The sequence below is a fragment of the Mobula birostris genome, chromosome 8 (genome assembly GCF_030028105.1).
Source record: "Mobula birostris isolate sMobBir1 chromosome 8, sMobBir1.hap1, whole genome shotgun sequence".
Taxonomy (NCBI): domain Eukaryota; kingdom Metazoa; phylum Chordata; class Chondrichthyes; order Myliobatiformes; family Myliobatidae; genus Mobula; species Mobula birostris.
This window is the reverse complement of record NC_092377.1, coordinates 40,127,348-40,144,542: the sequence shown is the minus strand read 5'-3', so window position 1 is coordinate 40,144,542 and position 17,195 is coordinate 40,127,348. Positions and strand designations below refer to the sequence as shown.

At 40.1% G+C, this 17,195-nt stretch overlaps 1 long non-coding RNA gene across 1 annotated transcript in view; it reads right to left on the bottom strand.

Annotated features, from left to right (window-relative positions):
* Nucleotides 1-12,652: 12,652 nt before the first annotated feature.
* Nucleotides 12,653-17,195, bottom strand: part of LOC140202178 (uncharacterized) — a 78,668-nt gene continuing 74,125 nt past the window's right edge. Inside the window, exons 3-4 of the long non-coding RNA XR_011887020.1 lie at nt 15,564-15,676; nt 12,653-12,791 (exon numbers count right to left, since the gene is read on the bottom strand). This is a non-coding gene — a long non-coding RNA (uncharacterized lncRNA). The remainder of the gene's footprint in view (nt 12,792-15,563; nt 15,677-17,195) is intronic.

Sequence of the window (17,195 nt, the reverse complement as noted above, 5' to 3'; positions counted from 1 at the left end):
AATCTTTGCTTATGTATATTTTGTCATAAAATCTATTGTACTTCTTTATTTTCATAGATATAAGACAGGAGCAGAATTAGGCCTTCCAGCCCATGAAGTCTACTTTGCCATTTCATCAAGCTGATTTATTATTCCAGCACTTGTCCCACAGCCTTCATTGCCTTGTCAATTCAAACGATATAAACACTTAAAAATTCTTCGGCAACCTTACTTCCACAATTCCCTCAACTCAGTCCAAGTGGCCAACTCCTTTACTGGGCATATTGTCTTTAGTTCTTGAAGCCCCAGAGAGAGGGAACAACTTCCAGACATCTGCCTGGTAAGTCCCTTTTGATTACTTACATAGAATACAGAATAATATAGGCCCTTCAGCCCACAATGTTGTGCCAACACCAATGAAGGCAACACACCATATGCCACCTTAACCATCATATCAATTTATGTGGCAACATGCTTCAATTAGAAGCAATATTCAATGGCTCTGATCTTAATTAAAAAATATGAATGGCATAGTACTAACAGCATTGCTTTGGTAATATTTCTTATGTTTACTCATAAATAGACTCCAGCATTTATTTCTAAACTTTATTCGATCTATATTCATTTTGGCCATTAACACAAAATGTCCATGTCTCCTACCACTAAGATGAATGAAGTGATCACACATTTCCTGTTGTCAAGGTTGTGAGACTATTGTTCAAATGGTGAAAGTGAATTTTAACCCATTGTACCCTATCTTGCAAAATTTTCAGTAACACCCAGTATATCTACTAAATTCGTTTGATTTCTTCTCAAATTTTGATCAGTTGTGGGATCTGCAGCCACCAAAATGTGACTTGTACAGCAAGTTCAGAATCAGAACCAGGTTTCTTATCACTGTCTTATACAACATGAAATTTGTTGTTTTGCAGCAGAAGTACAGTGTAAAAACATTCAATTACTATAAGTTAAAAAATAATTGAATAGTACATAAAAAAGGGAAAATGAGGTAGTGTTTATGGGTTTGTCGACCATTCAGAAATCTTATTTTGGAAGGGAAGAATCTGTTCCTGAATCATTGAGTCTGAGTATTCTGGCACCTGTACCTCTTTCCTGAGGTAGTAACAAGAGGGCACGTGCCAGATGGTGAGGTCCTTAATGATGGATTCCACCTTCTTGAGGCTTGTCCTTTTGAGCATGCCCTTAATGGTGAAGAAGCTCAATAGGTTTCAATAGGTGCATTTAATGTCGGAGAAATGTATACAATATACTTCCTGAAATTCTTCTTCGCAAATATCCATGAAAACAGAGGAGTGCCCCAAAGAATGAATGACAGTTAAACACTAGAACCCAAAGCCCCCCCCACCCCAGCTCCCCCCTCCCACGCACAGGCAGCAGCAAGGCAACGACCCCCCCTCCCCCACCAGCAAAAAAAAGCATCAGCACCCTCCACCGAGCACTCCAGCATGCAGCAAAGCATCAATAAAGCCACAAACTTGCAGTTACCCCAAAGACTACTTGTTCACCCGGTAATTCGACATACCACAGGGTTTCTCTCTCCCTAATAAGGGAAAAAGAGGTGTCGCTGTTTAACAGTGAGAGGGGAAACATAACAACTTGCTGATTAATGATGTTAAAAGTCTGTTGCGTCGTTTTTTTCTGAGCTCTGCATCCAGAGAGCTCAGGTCTCTGGACACACAGCCAGCATCCAAACTGCTGCTCCCAATGTTCCGTGTTCTCCTGCAACGCCTCCGTCAGGGGAACTGGCCTTGAATCAGCCCGTCTCCAGACCCACAAATATCCGGCACCCTGAAGGCACCCGAGTCTTCCAGGCCATGTCCTTGGGATATCAAAAAGCGGCTGGTCGTGAGGCCCAGAGAGCGGGTCCCATTCCTGCAAAGAACCATAGTCAGCGTGTAACTCCAGGTCAGGGTCTTCAAAAGAACCCTGAAAGGGAGAAATAGAGTTATTAAAGATGGAAATAGAACTGTTTCCGAAGATGAAAGCAAAGGAGTCGCAGCTTAGCGCCATCTTGACTTTACTCCACTCTCCGATTTTGTACCCATGTTGGATCTGATTGAGTCTACACAAATTCTGCAGCCTCTTGCAATGGAGCCTCCATACCAGGCTGTGATGCCACCAGTCAGAATGCTCTCCACCTTACATCCATAGAAATTTCTAAGAGATTTTGGTGATATAGCAGATTCCCTCAAACTCCTAATGAAGTAGGGCTGCACTACATCCATTTGTTGGGCCCAGGACAGATCTTCTGAGATGTTGACACTGCGGGAACTGCTTACCATTTTCCCCTATGTCCCCTCAATGTGCTCTCCCAACTTCCCCTTCCCGAAGTCCACAACCAATTCCCTATTTTGCTGATGTTAAGTGTGAGGTGTTTTCCAATGCCACTCAGCCAGCCAATGAGCCTCACTCCTGTATGCCTCCTCATTGCATCTGAGATTTTACAAGCAACAGTGGTTTCATCATCAAATTTATAAATTTAGCAAACAGCCATGAGTGTAGAGACTGTAGAGCAGTAAGCTTAGCATTTATGTTTGTTGAGGTGTGCCTGTGCTGATTGTCAGCGAAGATGATATGTTATCACCAATCCGTGCTGACTGTGATTTCCGGATGAAGAAGTCAAGGATCCATTTGTAGGGTGAGGTACAGAGGCCGAGGTTTAGAAGAAGCTTGGTGATTGATGCTGTTATTAGGTCAATCTGATTTGTTTGCATAAGTCTGCAAAAATATGCAGATTAATTCAAACCACTGGAAGAGGTTTTCCCTTTATGCAGATTGAAGAGAATATTTACTGTAATAAGAAAAGATTTATGTACAGGTGCACACAATGCTCTCTGTCCCTTTGGAATTGAAAACTTTATACTATATTCAAGACCTGACTCAATCAGTTGCGCTATACATGATGTATAGCAATGGCTGTTTGTTCACCTGAAATTCAGCTCCATTAGCATCAGTGGAGCCCCAAATATGTTCCTTCCCCTCCTCCAGCCTTTTTATTCTGGCATCTTCCCTCTTCCTTTTCAGTCCTAAAGAAGGGTCTTGGCCTGAAATGCCGACTGTTTATTCATTTCCATTGCTGCTGTCTGACCTGCTGGGTCCAGCACTCCAGCATTTTTTGTGTGGAGCATAGTACGTACCATTGCTTTGTGCAATACACATTGTGCTACTGATTGGAATTGATTTCTTGAGAGACGGAACACACACAAAATGCTGGAGGAAATCAGCAGGCCAGGCAGCATCTATGGAAAAAGGTACAGGCGACGTTTTGGGCCGAGACCCTTTGGCAGGACTGGAGAGAGAAACACACGGTGACTGGTGAAACTGGCAGGGGGAGGGATGAAGTAAATAGCTGGGAAGTTGATTGGTGAAAGAGATACAGGGCTGGAGAAGGGGGGTTGTGATAGGATGGGACAGAAAGCCGTAGAATAAAGGGAGGAGGAGCACCAGAGGGAGGCAATGGGCAGGAATTCAGATAAGGTGAGAGAGGGAAAAGAGGATGGAGAATGGTGAAGGGGGTGGGGAACATTACTGCAAATTGGAGAAATCGATGTTCATGCCTTCAGGCTGGTGGCTACCCAGAAGGAATATAAGGTGGTGTTCCTCCAACCTGAGTGTGGCCTCATTGTGGCAGTAGGGGAGGAAATTTGAAAGAGGGAATTTCCTTACTGTTCCTACTAATTTGTAAAAGACTACCTGCATTAGCTTCAGGAAAGCACATACCTTTCGATGGAATTATTTGTTTTATCAATCTGCCAGTTAGCACAGTTGTGTCAAAGGAATGATTAGGCTTAGGGGCTTGTTCCAGGCCTTCTTAGTTGGACATGAAGCACAGCAAGAGTTATGCAGCACTCTCCCTATTTTACCTCAGTGATGTGCCTAACACGTAATTACAGCTGAACAACACTTATTCTAGATGTTGCCAGTCTTTTCAAATCTCACTTGATGCATTTGTTGTGTAAATAATGACATTTGATCAGGTGAGTCACACTGACTGCCACTTGTGTCATCAATTGAGAAAGAAATTAGTGATGCACAATAGAATTCTATTTCATTGTAGTGCATTGTGAGTACAGAATGTTAAATATGGTGTAATCTCAGTTATTGAGAAGGGATAACAACAGGGAGGAAGCTAAGAAGATTTTGCTAGTGTTCTATCAGTTTTCTGTTATAACTCTGGAAGTGCCCACCAAGAAATGGCAGGGCATTCTCTTTCAGCTGATTATGCTGTTCTCAAGTGGGATTGTGATGGTCCCCAGCAGCTATATTAGGACACTCTTGGATCTCTCCCCATTCCGCTTTTCACACACCCCTTCCAAAAATTCAAATAACTGCCTCCCAAAGATTCAAAACAATTGGTTTATTGATCCTTACAGAATGTCTTTCTGGTGTTTACCACTCTCTCCCCTCAACCATGATTCCACTCTCCCTTCCCCCTTCCCACTCTCAGTTTGCAATAGAGGTCCATATCAGAATCAGGTTTATCATCACTTACATTTGTCATGATTTTTTTTGTGGCAGCAGTAGAGTGCAATACATAAAAGATGCAAAAGTCTCAAGCTTCCTAGCTATATATGTGTCGAAGACTTTTGCACAGTACTGAATATTAAGATATGAGATGCCCCATTGATTAAGCCATATGAGACGTATATGAGTACTTTCTTATGACAACTTGCTATGATTTACCCATTATATAATAGGATACACTTTGTAATAGCTCCTTTTCCCACAGAAGTTTGTCAGTCTCGTTTAAGGTGTCGGCTGTTCTGTTATATCCATTCACTTTGAAGTCTAACTCAGGCTCCTGTATAATGTTTATTTTAATCTGGGAATGTTAAATGAAATGCTGTTCAAATCAAAATAGTATGAATGTCAATTCTGAGGTTTGAAAATCTTGAAACTAAAGTCACTTACAATTTCTGCAACCTAATACAGATGAATTAGTTTAATCTTATCTCAGACTGCTGATTGTTTGCAATGTATTGCTGTATTTTAATTTATGTACTATTTTTATTGGATTAATTAGTCTCCAACTGTGGCAAACAATGTAAAAAGAGAGGGTTGTCCACCTTAAAAAGTTCTGTAGATGGATGCTTCCATGAATTGTAATTATACTATTTCACTGTTTGTAATGTTCTTGCTTAACTTTTATAAACTACATCTTCTTACATTTTAACCTATATATAGAGTGCTGGAGTAACAATATTTTGCTTTCAAAGACTAAGCCATTAAGGATGGAGAATAAATCTGATGGTTAAATGTAATTCTGAAAAATAATTTACTGTTTGATTTCTGGACATGACATCAAAAATCTATCTGGATGTCCAGACAAAATTGTCACACAAAACTATGTTGTCTAGAATTTGTTTCTGAGTGGTTCGATGCTAAGGAGATGAACTAATCTAATCTAAGAGGGTTAGAAATATGACATCCATTGATAGTTCCTGAATCAGGAGTTCCTCTGGCTAATCTTTCAGGCTATTGAAGTTTTATGATGCATTTCGTACTCATAGTCCTGGAAGAAGCACTTTGACACATCTTCCCCTCACTTAGTTAATCACTTCTATTTGAAGAGGAAAGTACGAGGGGTGATTGATAAGTTCGTGGCCTAAGGTAGAAGACGTCAATTTTAGAAAACCTAGCACATTTAATTTTCAACATAGTCCCCACCTACATTTACACACTTAGTCCAGCGGTCGTGGAGCATACGGATCTTGGACCTCCAGAAAGTGTCAGCAGTGGGGGTGATTGATAAGTTCATGGTCTAAGGAGATGAGTTATACAGCTCTTGTTACATGCACATGCAGGTCAACTCTTTGAGTGATTATGCAGAAAGTTTGAAGTTAATAACTCATCAGGGATGATTGATAAGTTTGTGGCCTACGGTAGAAGGAGATGAGTTATTAACTTCAAACTTTCTGCATAATCACTCAAAGAGTTGACCTGCATGTGCATGTAATGAGAGCTGTATAACTCATCTCCTTCTACCTTAGGCCACAAACGTATCAATCACCTCTCGTATGTTGTGCACAACAAGGGAAACGTGGGAAGAGAGCTCAGTACCTCATTGTTACAATACAATGGTTTTGTCTGAAGAAAAGATGGCCAGAGTAGCTTAGCACTTTCGTGCAAGGGTGTTTATTAAAAGTGTCAAAAATCAAACTTACTAGATTTAGTGAAAATAGCAAAAAAGGAAACTACCAATATTTAAAATATCTACCAGAAAGCACAATCAGTAACTTCATAGTATTAGACCAATGTGAACTCCTGGCAGATTGATCTGTCTCTCCAACTGGGAGCGATCTGCTGGGTTTTTTAGGTACCAGGATAGGCCATCTTTATTTGCCCATAGATTTAACTTAAAACTACACATGAATTTGAATATGATGCACTCCACAATGTAGTTACAATCATATTACAAAATAAGCAGAAATATTTCACTTAAATACAGTATACAAGCAATATATACACATTTATACAACCCCATTACTAAAGAAATGGAATATTCCACCGCGTATGATGGGAAAGACACCACCAAGCCAAACCCTTTAGGACCCATTATAAGAATATACCAGGGAAAAGACGTTGAAGTGCACACACTCAGCACAATGACAGCAGAATGGTAAGGCCATACCTGTGAGTGTGTGTGTACAGTTACCAAGTGCTCTCTGTCACACCCATCTCTTCCACATATATATCCCAACCATCCATCCCAATGCTTGTCGTATTTCCTTGAGGAACATCTAGAATCGAAGGCTCCCCGTGAAGCAGAAATTGACATCAAGGGGTTATTTTCCACTCTGCATTCCAATGTATTTCCAGGATGCATACCACAAAAATCCACACTCCTAGATCAGGAATTTTCCTCCATTGTGGAATGGCTTCCTCTCTGCACTCAGCGCATGTGGCAAATACAAAGCAAGGGAACTTTTTACTGCTCTGTTGTTCAGTATGATGCTTGAGCAGCTCGCGAGCGGCAGGAATCCTGGACCTCAAATCTCAATGCACAGAGTGATACCTTGAATTCCACAGGGCAACAGAGAAGGAAAGTTGGTTCAAAAACTGAATGTTCTCCGAATGCAATGAATACAAGAGTTTTTGGCAGAAAATTTTAACTAGAAGAGGATAATATGAGATTAATCTTGACATGAACTGAAAGTACCAAACAATGAATGCATTGCACAGCAGTGGCTTGCACACTCCTGTCATATCAAATAGACCCAAAAGCCGAAGTAAATGACAGCACATCCTTTTCAGCTTCCATTTTAAACAACGGTTCCAGACCAGAAGAAAATTCAAACTTTTAAGGTCCTTTTTATTCCTATATCTTAATGTCAGCTCTTTGAAGGTGGGTAAAGAGAAAACCAGTGTGGCTTCACCCAGATGGAAAGTCACACCAGGTTTTGTATAATTTGTTGACAAGATCTTAAAGCACTATCCAGAACAATTTAACGCGTTAATGTCTACTTTTGCCTCCAATGCTATCCATCAATGTACATAATAGAAGTGAAAGACCATGGGGGTATGGGGAGAGATCAGTTACAGTGGTGGTTGGCAAGACTCCAAAGAAAAATCAGTCCGTAATGCACATTCCTGGTGCACATCTGAACTGGTCGATGTGACATCATTTTCACATCCACACTATCTCCTGTTGTGATCATTGTAGTATGCTCGACAATTTAGCTCAGATATGTTGCATCTCCAGGCTTGCAAGGACAATCATATAAATAGTGAGAAATTTAAAGAAACACTCAACGAATCACATGCAGCACACACAAAATGCTGGAGGAATCCAGCAGGTCAGGCTGTACCTATGGACATGAACAAATTGTCAACATTTTGGGCTGAAACCCTTCTTCAGGACTGGAAAGGAAGAGGGAAGAATATCACATGCATACTCTTTGATTATTTTAAGACTTTCTCCACAGCAACAAATTTTTATGCTCTGTTGTTTACCACAACAATTTCTGAATGCTGCCTGCAAATTGAAACAATTTCTGTAAGTAGTATTCCCGGATGATTTGCCATAATTTCGGTAGAAGATTGGCAAAAATTCCAAACATATGCAAAACTGTGCTTTTCACAGTCTGAACTACAGTGGCCAATACAGAGAGTGAAGAAATTTAGAGGATCAGCTTTGTTGGCAACATGACCTCTATTTATGCTATGTTGGAAACTGGGGAGAAAGGCAAGGGTGGCTGGCAGCATCAGTCAGGACTGATCCTGACGAAGTGACATGACCCAAAACGTCAAATGCTTAGTCTCCCTCGTTGATGCTGCTGAGTTCCTCCAACATTTTATGTGTGCTCCTTAACAACCACATCTACAGAATCTCTTGTTCAACGTTCAAAGTGTATTTATTATGAAGGTATGTATTTTATATATATTCTTAAGGTTTGTCTCCTTAGAGGCAGACACAAAACAAAGAAACCCAATAGAAACCATAAAAAAAAGACCATCAAACACTTAGTATGCAGAAAAAAACAAATTGTGCAAACAATAAAAATAAGCAAATAATATTCAGAACTGAAGTTCACAAAAGTGAATCCACGGCCTCGAAGCCAGTCATCACTGCAGCCAATCCAGGAGCCTGTTAGTCGTAGGCCACATCCTTAGCTTTGCGCAGAGACTAGTCAACCTTGTGGAGCAGCGAGCTGATCACTAGCTCGTCCCTCACCTCTGGCCTTGACTCCCTGCCATTTTCAGTCTCGCCTGGCACTTAAATCGTCAAACCTCGAGTCGTTTTGCACTTGGACCCAGGCCGGGTCCCACGGCCTCAACTCTTCCTCGCCTTGGTTCTGTCACATCGAATTGCCTCCAACTCTGCTCCAGCAATGGCCAAACATTGGGCCATTCCCTCACCTCGATTCAGCCCTTTCCCGCCAACTTGTGTTTATGGTTAGCAGGAATTAGCAGGAGCTTCAGAACCGTATCCACAATAAGAATCAACATTCTGCACAACTGGTGCATCCAATACTTCTTATAAATTATTTTAATTTTCATTTTGCCTTTGTGCAGTGACTATAGTGGGAAAGAGTTACTACACAGAAAGCAACATAATTAAGAGCAGGACTGGGTGAACACTCATCAAATTAACTAAATGACAGAGAGTGGAGAAGAAATACATTTTGAAACCTTCTTCATTCTTTTTTCAATTGAAATCACCTAGCTTACTGCACACATGCACTAGAAATGCTATAAGGATATATATCAGCCACAAGTTAATGAATTTAAGTTAATAATCTACAGTTTTTGCCTGGAGCATTTCACTGGTTTTCTCTGATTGCAAAATATCCTTAGACAAATACATTTAAGGTTACAGTAGTTTGCAACTTCCACCTTGAGTATTATAACTAATTAGTTTCCTCAAAAATGGGTTCTTGACCCCCTTCTGTATACAAGTACCATGTAGTTATGCAGCACCAATCAAAGATGCCTTGTTCTATAAACAGCAAAGGTTAAAAAATGAGGAAGATAATGAGACACCAATCTTGGGTTAACTACAACAAGTTGTTATTTCCAATTACACCAATTTTAATTTTAAACATTAAAGTGATTGTTAGGTCACTGACCAACAATGAAAGAAGCCTCACAGCAATGTATAATGACAGATAATCAGGGGTTACTGACAAAGCACATTTACAAACAGTGATAATGTTATGTTATCATTTCAACTCCAGGCTCCAGAGAACTGACCCCAGAGCCAACACACAGCAAATTATTCCTTTCTGACACATGAGTTACAGCTCCAGGATTTGAAGGCATTTTGCAAAGGTCTTTAAGCCTCAATGAGGTGAGATCACTACTAATGATGGCCTTAGCATAGCAGCAGAGCCTGCAGTGCATCACTGTCAACTGGATTTAAAGGATGTACTGACAGCAGAGGCTGTGTTATCTGCTCCACACTATGTCCATCCTCAGTTTTCCTTGTACATGCTACACTTATGTTATAGGAGAACAAGAGGAACATTTGCCTGCAAGATAGTAGTGGATTCTCATCAATGCCTGTATTTGCATAGCAGCACTGCCTGCCAAAGCAGCACATTCAATGACAGTTTAGAGACAGCACAAACCACAAAATAATGGCTATTTCATCTATAGTCATAATATTGAACATGTAATCCCTTTCTGTTCAAAACGACAGTCCCTAAGTGCTATGAATCTGCGGAATAAGCCATGTGCTCTTCACCTTTCAATAAAACAATTTCTGATCCTCTAGCACTTCCTGATTTGACACACATACCCCCAAAATCCACTGTTCCCCCATTTTCCGGTTCCCTTACTGATGATCAATTTCAAGTCTTGATCATTTTCAATGATGGAGCGGCCATCGATCTCTGGAGAACAGAATTCCAAAAATTCAAAGTGTGTTGTGAAGAAATTTCTCTTCAACTTGGTCAAAAATAGCTCTTTCCTTATTTCAAATCTATTTCTTCAAATTCTAGACTCTAGCTGGAAGTAACAGCCCCTCAGCATCCAGCCGATCAGACTCCCTCAGAATCATAAATGTATAAGGGAGTCACCTTTCATTCTTCTGAATGTCAGCGAGTTTTGGCTATTATCTCTTCTGACAGGATTCACCCCACCTTCCCAGAAATGTCTTCACCAGAGCTACATCACACTGCCTTCAGCCCATGTACAGTATATCTGTCCTCTGGTACAGGGATCTAAACTACGTACAGCATTCTAGATGAGTTCTCATCAAACACTCTTCCTGCCCAAGGTGGCAGGAAGATATCCAGGTCAGAAATATGGAATTAACCCTGCACCTTGGAGCACTTCACAAAGAAACCCCATGGCCTTAAAATATAGGATAAGCTGAGAGCTTGAATACTTCGACCTTCAGCTATTTATTGCTGTCTTTAGCTGCAATGTGCGCGCGCACACACACACACACACTGCCCGATAGAAATAAACTTGGGCATTACTACTGTTAGTATAAATGACAAACCTGTATTTATGTGGTGTTGTTTATAACCACTTTAGGACTCTCCAAGGTATCTTACACCCAGTTCTTTCATAATCACAGTTTTAATGGCATTGAAGTGGTATCTTGTTTCAAATCCTGAAATTTCAGAAGTTACCTCCCTCAGCATGTCCTGATGCATTGATTTGGACTTATTTTTCTAAAATTGTTTCAGCTGAATTGGTAACAATTTCATTAGAGTGTACAAAAATAAAATCTCACTGGTTAGAAGGATCTCCATTTAACATGGGACAAGTATTTACCCAAGAAATCCAAGGACTTCTGCTCCTTTGTCTTATGGTCTTATGGTCTAATTTTATGGGAGAGGTGCAATTAATATTCAGTATTTGTTACACAAATCATGTAACACTTCTGGCGATCACACTCAGCTAACATAATAGGAATTTATGTTGTTATCTTCCTGCTATCTTAAAGTTACTGAACCTTTGCTCCCAGCTTTTCCATTTTAGTTTATGTATCACATAACAGCATAATCATGCACCCCTTATTATAGCAGACTTGAAAAAAATGCTCTGAGGGGCTTCGATATTAGATGAATGTATTTACTTAGTTAGTTTTAACTCAAGTTGATGTCAATAAATTATAATTCTAAATATCTGAGAACCATTAATTTCAGATTTCACTCTGCAGAGAAAATGGCTGTATAACAATTAACCATTGGATTGTGAAAGGAGATATCAGAGTGGGTCCAACAAGGCTATCAGTTAGTTCATAAATGAATTTATCAGACTGACTGCACACTAATAGATAATATTCTGTGTGCTTGTATAAGTTTATGAGGGCATATAAATGCCAGGTTTATGTTCACCTATAAATACAGGAGTAGAAAGGAAAAGTTAATGATCAACACTTGAGCAAGACATTCCAAGTTTAAAAATTTGTTTTAACTTATTATCATTTGGTTAAAAATCTGAACATTCAGAGGTATATTAAAAATACACAGGTATATTTAAGTCCATTAAAAAGTGTCATATTGTGACTTTGTGTTTCATTTATTGAGCTCTCTGTTTCTGTTCCCAGACAGACAGAATCCATTGATGGTTGAAGCAATTTGGGGTTAATGGTGGTCAGAATCGGAGTCTGATTTATAATTACTGGCAAATGTCACATTTTTTTGTTTTGTGACAGCAGTACGGAGCAAGTCGCAAGTATCACTGTGGAATACAAAAATAAGTAAATAGCACGAAAGAGGACTAATGAGGTAGTGTTCACTTAAAATTTACAACAGTTATATCTTTGCACTGTACTGCTCCGGCATACAACATGTTTCATGTCTTAAAAGATAATGATAATATACCTGATTATAATTTTAAATTTTATATAAAAATAAAGAGTCTTGAGCAATTTATCACTGCAATCCTCTTGATGAAAATCTCTTTTTATTTCCATTCTGAATCTAGCTTTGACTTTGATAAAGCTATAGAGTGGACTGGCCAACATTTATTCGACAGTTGTCACAGATTTTTGGCTTGACTTCAACTTTCATTTCATCCGGAGAGTTTGGGAAACAAATTAATTTATCATTGTCATATGCACTGTGGAATAGTGAAAAAAAACTTTATTCTGCGTGCCATCGCACACATCATTTCATTGCAATGCACTGAGTACAAAATTAATCGTACTGAGGGTATGTCGCATTGTCTGAGACTGAAGTCTTGAGATCTGCTAATAAAGGGTATTTTAACATCATAGAGTAGACACTATTGAAGAAGGGAATGGAATTTTCCAAGCATCCTTTCTGAGATTCCTCCCTTGACCAACTCTTCTCCCGGTATTTCATCTTTTGTTTTTTGGGCTGCGCCCTCACCTATGTATCAACAACAATTGTGGTTTAAAAATAATTCAAGTTTGAAAAACATGTGGGACATCCAAAGAAAAGGATGAAGGCACAAAACAAATTTGTTTGTCAGTTTTTTATCTCAAGTTGTTCATCTATGAAGTAAGGTGGTTCAATGAAAACAAAGAACTATATTAAGCATCAGTTAACCATGCAAGTGGCTATTTATAATACAGGCCATTTTATGATTTTGTCACCCATCAGAGTCTTACCAATGCCATGAATGGATGATTATAACAAGGACTATGTGTTTTGCCACTTTATTATCATCCAGACACAGAATCAGATTGTTAGCCAAGCATCAGCCCCTGTGTGATCCAAGATGATAAAGAAGTATGTTAATTTTGAGTAAGAAATTAAAATGAGTGATTAGAATGTGGCCACCACTATAGCTGTTTTCCCTTTGCATGGATTCCGGTGAAATTAAATATCAAAAGTATACAAATGCTTATTAAATATTAATTACTTAAAGTTTGGTTGTGTGCAAGCATTAATCAAACTGGTCCTTGCAGACTAGCTAAACAGGTTAATCAAAGCTGTAATTTTTTAATATCCGCTGGCAAACAAATTGAAATTGAACAGAAAATAATAAATCTAACACGAGATTCTGCAGATGCTGAAAAATCAGAGTTACACACACAAAATGCTGGAGGAACTTAGCAGATCTGGCAGCATCTATGGAGAACAGACATTTTGGGCTGAGACCAATCATCAGGACCAATATATCCAGCAAGGGATCATCAGAAATGTAATTTTGTTATTTGAGAACGTGTGATATTGTTGCAATGAAATGGCACACAGTTGGTACAGCTGCTGCCTCTCTCCACCAGAGCTTGCTGGCAATGTATCTTAGATCCTCCAATCTAAGGATGACCAGGAAGCTTGTTAGATCGTATCATTCACTGACAAGTTTAGATCCCCTATATTATCAGTGGTGCCTCTAGAAGAGGTACTGCCTTCAAAGGCCCAGATTCAGATAGTCCCTCTGTAGAGTATGCTAGTTCTCTTGGTGCTTTGGTATTCTCCCACTTCTTCCAAGGACAAGTAGGTTAATTGGCTGCAGTAAACTGTTCCTACTGTATGTAGACTGTGGGGAACATTGATGACAATATGAGGAGAACAAAATGGAATTTATGTAGGATTTTTGTAGATAGGAGGTTGATGGTCAGCACTGAGCTGGTAGGCCAAAGGGCCCCTCACTGTCTATGTGTCTTTGATTAAAGTGATGATATTTTAATGTGGAAAATTCCTATTTCATAAATTTAAATCTATAAATTCAGCATGTTGCGTATTGACCATTCCTTTGGAGCCCTTTTATGCACAAAAATCGGATGCAACAAATACAAAAGATTATGTCATATTGTGCCTAGTTTTGGGCACCAGGATAGCAAGATCATCGATAACATGAAAATGAAATGCAGAAGAGATCTGGTTAAGATGGTGCTACCGAAATTGTGCGACAGCTTCCTGTTAGTCAAAACGCTGAGAAATCTGACTTTAAAACCCCCTAAAAATACATTTTCTGAGGTAAATTGTGTTACATTATCGCCACAAACAGTGAAGGGGCAAGCAATGGTGAGGCAAGTTTGGGGGACGAATCAGTGCAGGTGGAGTTCTGATGGCCGTACAGCTGACCCGGGAGTGCAGTTGGATCGCTCTAGGCACCTAAAGCAGAAGTTGAAGCCTGGGCAGAGGAGATTCTATTTCAATGTTCGTACAACTGGCCGAGTTGCAAGGTTGGTTTGCTCTGGGTGCCGAGCTGATTTGAAGAGTTTGAGAGTGGCTTCAGGCTTGGTGACAAAATCTGGGCCCAGAACAAGTTGCTGGGCAGCGTGAGCTAGGCCTGGGTCCCTTCGCAGCAGCAGTACCTGGTTCCTAGTGTAATGTACCTATGCTGTTTGGACAATTTAAAAGCTGGCCCATATCGGAGGGGAAAGCCGATTTGGCACACTCTCCATGATGGTCATCTCCATGGCGCTGCGGCTATGAAGACTGCCCCAGCTGCTATGCTCCATGCCCGCTAGTATGATGAACTGATAAGTGAGGCTTTGGGCCTGCTCCAGGACTCAGATCTGCGGACTCAGTTTTGGTTTGGAATGCTGTCGTTGGCGTCAACTGTTTGCGTGACTTGTATTTTTTTTCTTTCTCTTGCACATCATGTCGGTCTTTTATTTTTATTTTTTTTTATTCTTTTTTTCTTTAATAGGGTTTTTTCAGATTTCTTGCTTTGTGACTACCTATAAGCAAGGAAACCTCAAGGTTGTATAATTTATACATTCTTTGATAACACATGTACTTAAATCTTGAATCAAAGCAAAATGCCCAGCTGTGGTATTTCTAAAATCACACATTTGACTTATTCCATTCTAACTATAGAATGATTTTCCATATTTGAAAGACAAAGTTAGAGCTCTTCTTTTTGATTCTTTTGTAGTTAACATTAAACTCTAGTGGCACGTCAATGGGCAGGATAACAGCCTCACTGTTTAATGATATGGAAGCTCTAATTTTAAGGGACCAGGATATTTATGATTCTGTCTGCTTATTTTAGATACAAGTAACTTGACATATCACTGATTGCAATTCTGAGCACTTGCATGATCAAAGACAAAAAACAAACAGTTGTGATATCTCAGAGAGAAAACAGGACAGAAATGTTGGTAAAATATGGTAAATGATGTCCTTTGACTTGGAAAAAGCAATTCTGTCCTTGACGGAATGAGGCAATGACTGAAAATGTACCTCTGAACTGATTCTTATCATGTTTTGGATCCAGTTTGTCTAGGAAAGAGCTTTGTATCTTGTTCACAGGAAAGTTATCAGTGGCTAAAGACAGCAATGAATGTAGATAAACACTGCAAAAAGAAACAGAAAATTAACATGGATAAGCACCCACAATAAAGTCATCAAGTCTATTTTTAATCATAACCAAAGTCACTCATATAACTGATATGGACAGCAGAATATTCAGGTTTTCAACAAGAAAGGAAGAGGTTGTGTCATCAGAAATAAATCATATGTGTATATATATATATGTTAAAGCCCTAATCAAAACCAGCAAAGATTTAGTTAACCTGTCCTTCAAGTGGAATGATCTGAGCTAACAATGGCTATCTTCATTAGTTTTCAGCAGTTTTGTGTTCAGGGTATGAACTATCAGTGTGGGGGAATGGAGTTTGTGGAGAAGGTATCAAGACCCGGTGTGGTTGCACCATTTAAAATGTAGTACTATTCACAGAATTGTGCTGAACAGAAACAAGGCCTTTTGATCCATCCTGCCCATTGCCAACTATTGATCCCATTTGCCTGAATTAGGCCCTTATTCCTCTGCCCCTTTCCTATCTAAGTACCCGTCCAATGGCCCTTTTTAAACATTGTATTGTTTCTGCCTCTATCGCCTCCTCACACCCTCAATGTGAAAAACCCTCCCCTCAGATCTCCTTTCAATTTCTCTTCACCTCAAACCTGTGTCCTCGAGTTCTAGGTTTGCTTGCCCTGGAGTAAAGCTTTTGACTCTCTACCTTATCTAACGGTCACCCCTCAGTCTCCTGCACTCCAGTGAGAATCAGCTCAACCTTATAACTACAGTCCTGGCAACAACCTAGCTTATCTCTTCTGAATTCCTTCTGTTACGAGAGGTGATTGATAAGTTCGTGGCCTAAGGTAGAAGGTGTCAATTTTAGAAAACCTAGCACATTTATTTTTCAATGTAGTCCCCTCCTACATTTACACCCTTAGTCCAGCGGTCGTGGAACATACGGATCCCTTCTTTGTAGAAGTTGGCGTCTTGGACCTCCAGAAGTGGTCTACAGCAGGGATGATTGATACGTTCGTGGCCTAAGGTAGAAGGAGATGAATTATTAACTTCAAACTTTCTGCATAATCACTCAAAGAGTTGAACTGTAAACGCAAAATAATCTGCAGATGCTGGGGTCAATGCAACATTCACAACATGCTGGAGGAACTCAGCAGGTCGGGCAGCATCCGTGGAAACGATGAGTCGAAACGAAGGGCCGGAACCCTTCATCAGGACTGTAGAGGGAAGGGGCAGAGGCCCTATAAAGAAGGTGGGGGGAGTGTGGGAAGGAGAAGGCTGGTAGGTTCCAGGTGAAAAACCAGTAAGGGGAAAGATAAAGGGGTGGGGGAGGGGAAGCAGGGAGGTGAAAAAGGAATAGGGGAAAACACAATGGGTAGTAGAAGGAGGCGGAACCATGAGGGAGGTGATAGGCAGCTGGGGGAGGGAGCAGAGTGAAATAGGGATAGAGGAAGGGAGGGGGAGGGAATTACCGGAAGTTGGAGAATTCTATGTTCGTACCAAGGGGCTGGAGACTACCTAGATGGTATATGAGGTGTTGCTCCTCCAACCTGAGTCTA